We start from the raw sequence: 11,132 nt of genomic DNA on the forward strand, positions 1-11,132 counted from the left end.
ATGGCAATCTATATGTAAAACACTCCAGTCTTAGATTTTTTCCACTTTTATACAAACTAAAGTTTATCATTTGGAAATTTTTATCGAGTTCCAAAAATATTTTTATAATTTCTTTAAACTTGTCATGTTAGAGTATATATAATATCTACATATATATACGTATATATTTATTTATTTATCAAAGTAGAAATATAAAAAAAAACAAATAACTTTTTTCTTGATTTTCATTTGCATTATCAAATACTCTTTTTTAAAAAATAATCCATTTAATTTTGTATGCATGTGTACTAATTTTCAAAGGAATCCATATATACTATGTACATATATTCAGATAAATATGTATAATATGTATGTACAGGATTGAGCTTTATAAGATATTTCAATATTATTGATATAATACGATAATAAATTGAATTATCCTTTATAATCTGTCACAAATGCTTAAATTACATTTTCAATTAATTTTTTATTAAATTTCTTTTTACTACATAAATATACGTTATATGCATGTCCACATACATGCATATAACGTATATTTATGCTATGTATGTGCACATCGATATGCAGATTTTACAAACGTAAAACATAGAGAGTGATCTTGTAATAAGTACTGTAATATAGAGAACTTTAGAGAATCGAAAATGAGCAAAATTTTTGCCGTTCTCTAACTATTTCGTCGTTTTAAATTTAAATTCAGTGGTTTCAATATTATCTAGTTAATTAATTGGTTAGAGAGGGGAGGCGGCGTCCTGAATGCTATCACACAGTACTAGGCCAGAAGAAGGCCCATTGTCATACACTCCTCTTAATACATTGAATAACTTCACTCATTGAAGTCCCTTGAAAAAGTTTAGCAGATAACCCACAGACGCCTCCGAGAATTCCTCCAATCCGTCGAACTGATATCCTCCCAAGAAGCATTTCCTCCTCCGCATCAGAGCGAGACACTCGCAGAGCACGCGTTGTACATCCTCCACCACCCTGATATCTTTGCATCTCCGAAAAATATCTGATGAGGAAATGCCAAGCCTCTTTATATTATCTAGCTTGTTTGGATTTTTCATGTTCCTTAGAATTGATCATTAATTGTAGCATTGTCGATCTTGGCGTCGAATTCCAATAGAATAATCTCCGATTCACTGCTTTTCATTATAGTACTTGTTTCATAATCACCCAGTATTTGCGCAACTAATATTGTTATTTGTGTATACTAAAATGTCAAAGAAGTATTAAAAAAAAAAAAAAATGAAATTTTTTTTGAAATTATTATGAAAGAAAATTTTCCTTTTTCTAAAAAAAAAATTCACTCTTGTTGATTTTTATACAATATTAAAATTTCTGTGTGATATTGACGAGTACTAATTATTTAATAGTTAATTTTTTAAATTGAAATTTTCCTTTGAGATTTTGAGTTATTTTTACTATATATGTAAAGTTTTATAAACTATTGCGGTAATTCAATTTATGCTTTTATTTTTGATTATTAAGAACTTGGACAAGAAACAAATAATGTTATTTTGGATTCAATGTAATTATTTAAAGAAAAAATTTAATAATAATAACAGTTCATATACAAGTTTTGTAAACAAGTTTTGAAAAGCTTGTTGTCGCAAACTAACGATTATTGTCTCATGATCACAGGTTCTTTTTAAGTTTAAACAAACCCAGACGCAGATAGCTGCCGCTCTATTTACATTCGACATAAAAATGTAAAAACTACCAGTATCAATATTGCTCTTCATATAAACTTTGATTTTATTATTGGTGGTATAATTTTGTTTTTTTGAACGGTTTAAATGTAAATTTTTTGAAAAGTTTTCATGGATGTTTCTCCTAAATATATGCAATAAAATGCATTCTAATTAGATAAAAAATTTAATTTAATATTTTAAACTGTTCTATTTCATAACCCTGGTGATGAGAATATTTTGGAGGCATTGCAAGCAATGATGCAAAACATGATTGTGATAATGGGAAAAATTACCGACAGATTGACTGCCATTGAAGGTGGGTCGTCTGATAAAAATACAAAAACAAATAAAATCGGAAGATGATGCCGCAGAGTGATTTTAAGGTAGCGACTTGAAATTGCAACGATATCGCAAATAAAAAAGAAATATTTGAAGTCTTTTTGCACACTCAAAGTGTATGATTGATGTATGCCTCGTTTCTGAAACGCATATGACATCAAGAACTAATCTTAACATTCGTGGGTATAAAATTGGAAAAAGAGGGACTGTGTTCATAACTAAAGAAAGTGTAACACATTGTGATCTGCACTAGATGGAGTCAGAAGAGATGCAAATAATTGCAGTTGAAATAACTTCAATTAAACAAAAGTTTAAAGTGGCTGCACTATACTGTCAACCAAAGTTCATAATAAACAAAGTATCTTTTAAGAATATACTAAGCCGACTTTGTGAGAGATTTGTGTTAGGAGGTAACTATAAATAAATTAATAGAATGGCCAAACTTTCGAGCAGAAATAGAAACGAAAATAAATTTAAGAATTAAAATAACTACTAACCAAAAGAATACCCTGGACGATAGATCAAATTCATCGAATTTCTGACATAATATAGAATTCTCTCGAAGAAAAACAGATATGCTCTGGCATATTTTTGAACGCAACCCCAGCTTTTGATAAGGTTTGGCACCATGGGTTAATAAATAAACTCAAACAATTACCGTCCAAGCAGTACGTTCAACTACTCGGATCGTTTCTTACTGAAAGGGTATTTAGAATTAAAAAAGAAGAAGAATATTCTTCGCTTTACTTTTTGTATACTTGTGATATTTCAAAAATAGAGTTTGTGATGATACTGCAATAATTGCATAGCAAAAAATGTAAATCAGTCAACTAATAAATTACAGAGAGCAAGTAATGAAACCACGAGATGAAGTAAAAAATGGAACATAACTTAACGAGGTGAAATCGATCCACATAGACTTCACCAATAGGAAAATTGATAATTCTCTTTCAGTCTCAATTAATGGTTTCATAATCCTATATGCAAATTCAACGAAATATATGGGTACGTTAGATGCCAAGCTCAAATGGAGGGAGCACAAAGAAGAAAAAATCTCAACTAGAAGGAAAATATAGAGAATTCAAATGGCTTCGGGGAAGGGGTTCATCATTGTCAAATAATGGGACTGCGCTGCGGTGCGCCTAGATCTGTGTTTGTAATGATAAAAATAAATGAATGAAAAAGTGTTTAATTAAAAGTGTGCTGTCGTGACTGGTTGACAAATATTTTTTGGTGCCGCGAACTGAAAAAAGGTTAAAAACTATTGCAATGTATATATATATTTCATATACCTATTCTAAAGTTGTTTATTGCATCTATACATAAATACACATATACGGAGTAAATATAAGCTAACATAAAGTTATTGGTGTAAAGAATGTTTTCTTTTTCTCATATTTTGAAAAATACATTAAACAAAACCGTCATAATTTACTAGTATGTATGTATGTGTGTATTATGTTAAATATAAAAGAAAATTTTTCCTGTTCTACTATGAAAATTAACATAGATTTATATAATATATTATGTATAGATGTATATAAGTAGAAGTCATATGCATGAATAATAATATAATTATGCAAATATTTTTGAAAATTTTAACATGAAACGTTTGCAGAAAAAAAAAAATGCAGTAAAAATATTTTCGAAAAAATTTTCTATTTTTTGTTATATTTTTCTTTGTTTTCCTATATTTGTACCTAAAAATGATTTCCTGAATATTGTAATTCACCATTTTATACATATATAAGTTTACATAGTAGTATATAAGTTTATAATATATTGTTAATGTGTAAGTGTTCATTTTATTCTTTGAAAAATAAATATTTTAATTTAAAAATCTTATAAAATATGTCAAATATTATGAAAAGTTAATATGCTTTGTTTCTCTCAAAATTGCTCACCTGTTATACTTACGTTTTGCACTATATGTATATATGCATCTGCTTATAAATAAAGTTAAGTGTTATATAGAGTTATAATTTATGCAGAATTTCTACATGTTCATCTGAGGTTTATCCAATATTTATGCAGTTTTGATGGCCAACATTTACGATTAGCCTTCAATTTATTGAGCAATGAATATATATCACGGGGTAGAACAATTCTATAAAAATATTTACAACATACTTGAAGGTATAAACTAATTATAATTAAATACTATAAAATTTTTATTATTGAAATCGCCTAGATTTAAAAACGAAATATTTTTCAATTCTATAAAATTTAAGAGGGCAATATTCTACTTCGTATTTAATAGCTGCAGGATATAAATTTAATTATTTTATATTCTATATGACAAAAATTTATCACCATCTTTAAATGTTTTATCCTTAAAATACGAGTATTTTGTTATAAAAAATTTTCAAATGAAAATTTTTTTCGGTTTTTCAGTTTTTCATGTACAACACTTCTTAATTGTTAGTGCTTAGACAGTAGTTTTTTAATATTTAATTTTCTTTTATATTATTATTAATTTAATTGTTAATAAATAATATAAACATGTGACATGGTGCTCTAAGAGTGACATTGAACTATTTTAATTTAAAATCAAGAAGATTTAAGATCAAAATACTTTATTAATTTTTATCGCATACGCTTTTAAGAATGTTGTTGTACTTTATTTGTTTAGCCTTCGTACATTATTGCCTTGTCTCTTTATTCTTTAATTATTGCTTTGCTTAAAGAATTTAAGCATTTAAATATTAAAAATTTAAATTTTGTAGACAAAGCATTATATAGAAATGTAGACATTCAGAAAAGCTGTAATATCAAAGAACAAGATTGGTTAAATGGTTGGATTGGTTAAATGGACGCCATTTCAATTTACATACAAATTTGATGTTTTGTTACCACTAAATTTAAAATTTAAAATAATGTCAAGTCTATTCCTTGTCTCTGAAACCAAGGAAAACAATTTTATTCTCTGTATAGTGCCGGCCATTTACAGGAGTAATGATAAAGCATGCCTCTTTTTTCAGCCTCCTGACAACTGCAGTATGGTGAAGCCTTAAATGGTCCTCATATTTATTCCAAAGATGGAACATTCTGTTTGTCGGCTCATGCAGACCATAATTAGTCCTATGAAAGTATACCACAAGAAGATTCGTTGAACGATATGTTACATTTCGTGATAATGACAATTTTGACCACAATGTCAGGCGATATAAGCACCGTTTTCAAAATTTAGAAAATAAACGTATCATTCTCGCGATTTGCAGTGTTTTTGCTAAGTTGGTTTAATCTATATTTATAAGGGAGCAAAATTATAGGATCTTCCCAGAGAAGATGCAGTAGCGTGAATTTTAAACTTTTTTTGGATGGTCTCAGTTCTATTGCTGTGAACGACGTACATTGGGAGGGTAAAGAGATTCCAATGTGTAGGGAGTATTAAACTCCCTTTGACCATCGCTTAATCAAAATGAACAAAGAATTTGTCTTGCTCGTAATAAAATTGGCGGTAATCAAGTGATTTTGCGGAATTTTTGAAAGATTTCTAAATTGTAAAAAAATTATTCTAATTTCGGAACAAGATTATTAATTTAAAATTTTTAAATTTATGTCAGATTTTTTTTTAATGTAGAAATATTAATATTATTTCATGCTTATACATTCTTTTCTAGTAGTTTAAATTCTTAATTTTGTAAAATTCTAGTAATTTCATCATATATGTATGAATACTTAAATACTTAAATTTCAATATAAATGAAAATTATTGAATATCCCTCATTGCTTAAAATATGAATTTCTTCTTAAATATTTTTTAAATTTAATCCTTTTTCCTTATCCATATGAAAACTCTCTTATTTAATTTATAAACCTACCAAGAATTTTTCACTTCAATGAGTAAATTAAAAAATTTTATTTTTTATATTTTGGGTGTAGCTTTCCTGCAAGCATCCTGATAAATAATTTAAATCTCAATAGAAAATGCATTTTTTCTACAAAATGAATAAAAATTGGAAAAAAACAAAAGTAAAAAAATTTTTTTTTGTTTTCATATGAAAATTGTTAGAAAATGAAAATTATTTCAATTTTTTTGTATTTTTAATTTTAAAGTGTTATGGTGTGAAAACTTTTATCAGGGTAAAAATTTATTTAAAGAGTTTTTATTTTCTTTTGATTAAAAAATTTGTTTTTCTTCTTCTTATTTTAAAAATTAAAAGGTATTAGGTTAAAGTTAAAACTATAAAGAGAGTAATTAAGGAACCCAGATTTAATTGGATGCTAGGAAAAGAAATCATTTTGTAAACTAAAATTTACTTGATTTAAGCTATAAGATTTTCGATTAATAAGTTTGAAATTAGTTTTTGTATAATTTATTGTTGGTAGGGTTCTATTAATGTTGTGCTCTGTATGTTTTGAACATGTTTCTTTTTAAAGATAAGATTCTTCTTTAACAGTACATCATTCATGAAAGTGAAAATTATTCAAAATCCTTACAGAAATTCTTAAATTTTTCAAATATTTTAAATAATTTTTTATTTTCTTTATTTTAAATTTTGCAAGTGTTGTAGTTGTTGCAGTTTAACTCTTTTGTTCTAGGTCTACTAAAATTGGTTCAGATAATAAATTTTCAAATATATTCGATACTTAAGTACCTATAAGTCAATAATTAAAAATTAAATAAAAAGTTATTTTAAAGTTTTCTAAACACAGAGATTATTTCATGCAGATTTTCAGGTCATTCTTAAATAAAAGAGAAACTAATCAACCGAATGAATGGCTTTTTATTAGCAAAAAATTGATCTGGTAAAACTGTAATTGTATTGCAACTTATTCAATAGTTCAGAGAGAGTTTTGTATCACTGCAAACATTCCAAATTATTTAAGATTTTTAGAAAAAATTTTTTGATATTCGGTAGAAAAATCTTCATTTTTAACCAAATATACATACATTCAAATAAATAAATTTTTTACTGGTAATATTAATAACTAAAATATTTCAATGTATAAATCACATTTCATGTTTCAAAAATTTAATTTGTTACAGTTGAATAAAAAAAAACGTAACCCTTCATGGTACGTTATTGTGGTTAAATATTATATCCCTTTTTTTTATTTTCTTTTTGTTTTCTCTTATATTTTTGTCCTTTTTATTGCTATCATTTCCTTTGTTCAGCTTCATAAATTTGCAATAAAAGACATACCATTTTATTTTTTTGTTTTTTTTTTTCATTTTTGTTGCTTTTAGAATATTGAACTTTTCTTGTTTCTTGTATATCTGAAACCAAAAAAAAAAAAAGAAAATTTTCTTGACATTTTAGAAAGAAAAGAACTCAATATATCAATCTATGTTATAATATATATACAAATTGCCTATTATAAATATATATATATATATATATATATATATGTATATATATATACTTGCATATACACGTTTATTATAATATAATTATAATATATAATTACATATTTAAAATATTTGTCTGATATCGTATCATAAAATAAGTATTCATATACGAGTATATATATATTATATATCGATATATATGAACATTACGCAGTCTGGTTATATATTTTCTATACACTTGAATTAATATGTCCATGTATGTATATATAGTTATTACTTTAAATATATTATTACTGATGTGGCTCCTTTTATTGTATTGTTCAACACAGCGTTTCAGATTACTTTGTCTGTTGTTAATATTTAAGCGAACATTTAAACCAAATCTACATTAATTGAAATAGAGAGAGAGAGAGTTGAGCAAAATAAAAGGAAGGATGAGAAAAGGAAAAGAGATCAAAAAAAGGAAAAGAGAGGTAGAGAAAATTTTATGGAGGCGAACAACTAACTTTCATAATGTGAAATAAAAAGGAAAATTTTTATAGAAAAAGGACGTAGAAATAGACAAGCGAGCATGAAATTCAATAATTTTTTGTGCGTAACATGATATTCAACTTTGAAGGGGAGAGACAGAAGAGTGGAGGGTTGGTTATGAATTTTTTTTTTTTATAAATTTGAGAGTTTAAAGAACTGAATGTGATTTTTGGTAAAATGTGGATTTATGTGGGAAAATACTAAATTATGACCGAGAACATTTTTTATGCATAACCATTGGAAAAATAAAATTTTGTATTTTTTTTTTTGTGTGAAGTAAATTAATCGGTTATGGTTATGAAATACTAGTATGTATAAAATTCTCATTGTAATTTTTTGATATTAAATTTCATACATTTTATTAAATTAATTTAGTAATATGGTATTGAATTATTTTTCTTATATAAATCAGGATACTGTCCTTGATTGTGTTTTGAAGTTTTCCAAATAACACAAACCAAAATTTAGTTTTGTAACGAAATAAATTGCGATCGAATGAAAGGGTTTTTAAAGTAGCACCTTTCGCTCAGAAATAATATATGAATTAAAATACGAAAAAAAAATTGTTGCATACTTTTTGGAGAAAAAAAATCAATATTGAAAGAATCGTTGACATGATGTTTGAATTGAATGGATAATTTGCTAATTCAAAATAAAGAATTATGTTTTTTGATGAAAAAACTTCATTCTTTTACCGTTAATTTTTTGCTTCTGTAGAAATTTCCAAGTTATTTGCACCATTAAGAAGCGAATTTGGCATCGAAGTGAACTGGAAAAAACAATTTGTTTTAAAATTTCTTAGGATTTTGAATTTGAATCTGCTTTGTGATAGATTAAACAAGTCGTGGTTCTCCGATTTCGAAGAACTTAAAAATGTTTTATAATTTGTGTATAGGGAATTATTAAAAACTTCTATTTTTAAAAGTTTCATGGATCTAACTAAGGATCGAACAACTTACTTAGTTTAAGAAATACATAGAACTCTTGCTAAGATCAGTATAAAATTTTTCCAAACTAATGTGCGGTACAAGTGGACAATAAATAAGGGTTTTCCTGTTAATTTGATTAAAAAAGTGTTAAAAATAAAATTTATTAGGTAGATTCTCAAAATTCAAAAAATTTAGTTTAACCTTCAATTTGAATATCTAAAAAAATTTCACACAAATATCAAATATTTTAGAGTTTTCGCTCAAGAGAATTAAAAAAAAAAATAAAATTGCAAATCTTTTTAAAATATTTTAATTAAATTTCTGCAAGATTCCTTATTTTAAAATTGAATTTGAAATTAAAGAAGACAATAAAAAAATCTCCTTTTTTTCATTTCATTTTTATTTAATTTAATTTTTTTTTAGAATTGAATATTATTTTCGTTTTTGTATTTATTTTATTGTTGTGTATTTTTGTTTTTAATTTAATTTTCTTTGTTCATAATTTTTCTCTCTGATATTTTTCAAAAAAAAAAAAAAAAAACAAAAGAATTATGATTCCATTGTATTCTCAATCATATTTATCATTTTTATTCACCACACCAACAACGTCGTTGTCATCATTATGTTGTGATAGCGTAATTTATTTAAACAAAATAAAGTGAGAATGAAAAGAAACTTTGCTAAGTTATTTAATTTAATTTTGTTATTTTTTTTTCAAATAATTTATCTGTTCGGCTATTTGAATGACATGGTGAATTTGAAATGATTTAGTTTACGAATTTAGTAAAATACTTTGTAAATTCTTAAAGTTTTCAATCATAGATTGAAAGGGAAGTTTATTGCTAAGTAATCTGCACTTTTAAAAGTAATTTGTGTAGTCTGTTTTGAATTGATTAATTATTTTCGATACAGGTTCTCCATGATATAATTGGTCCGCCCAATATGCAGTGTTGCAGATTTTTTGTAAAACTGAAATTTATTGTGTTTAATTTTGAAATGAATTTTTTTTTAAATTATTTTATTTTTTTAAATTTCTTTTAAATTATTAATGCTATCAAATATGCAAAATGTTGTAATGTTATAAAATTATTATGACAATTTTGTTCATAAATTTGCCCAAACAAAAATTTCGCCTGAATTTATGCAAAATTTTTGTTTTATCAAATTTTGTTTTAATTTTATGTAGCTGGGCTAACACATGTTTTAACAGTTTGGGCTTTTAAAATTTCTTTCATAATTTTTTTTTTAGAACTTTTATTAACTACTTTTTATTATTTTTGAGGAAATGGAGATTAAACCAATAGATGGCAAATATTTGCCTCATTTAATGAAATCATCTTTACTATTATTTTACATTTTGTTAAATAAAAATTGTAATTTAATTTCAAAATTTCTCTAATATTTATCCTCTTCCAATAATATTAATTAATTTTGTGAAAAATCAAAATCATAAAATTTTTTTTTGCAATTTAATTTCATTTTTTAACATTTAAAGTGCACTTACAATACAGCATTATTTTAAGAATTAAAATATTGCATCCGTATACGCTTTTTAAAAACTGGAACAAAAATATTGAGTATCATCACCTTTTATATACGTTTTTTTATTAATTTGACATATGTGTTATACATTATTAATGACTCTCTTCACTTTTACACCACATGTAATAAAATTTTTTAAAGGTGTAAAATTGGCAACTTTCATTAAATATTCAAAAATTTCATTACTATTTTTAGCGTTATAATTTTTTCATTTTTTTTTTGTTGTCTATACTTGTGTTCAAGTTATCATCACAACATTATAACAAAAATAATAAAAATATTAAAGGATTATAGAAAAATGTTTCACATCATCGCAACATCATTATCACCATCATCATCGCGTCGTCAAATATACATATACACATACATACATTCATAAAATATGAATTTATATATGAGATAATAGTATAGTATTATTGTTATTATTATGATTTTTCATATATATATATGGAGAGAGAAAGAGATATGATAAAATATATAATAAGAAAAAAAAAATTAAAGTAGAAAGCATGCGAAAAGAAGAAAACAAAAAACAAAGCCGGATGATTTGTGCAATTATGATTATGTTGAATTTAATTTATAACGGCATTTTATTATATTACCTATCTCTTTTTACATTCTACTCTATTTCAATCTTAACAACTGATACTCTTTACCATTATTTTCAATTATATTTAAGCACTTAAAGAATCTTTCTTTATAAAAATTTCTTTTTTTTTTTCATTTTTTTTTCTGTAAAGGTGTTTTTTTTTATTCCTCCTAGAGAAAGTTTTGTGATGTTTAATATTGCAAAATGGTGTATAA

The sequence above is a fragment of the Condylostylus longicornis genome, unplaced genomic scaffold, assembly GCF_029603195.1.
Source record: "Condylostylus longicornis isolate FDR11 unplaced genomic scaffold, ASM2960319v2 ptg000030l, whole genome shotgun sequence".
NCBI lineage: Eukaryota > Metazoa > Arthropoda > Insecta > Diptera > Dolichopodidae > Condylostylus > Condylostylus longicornis.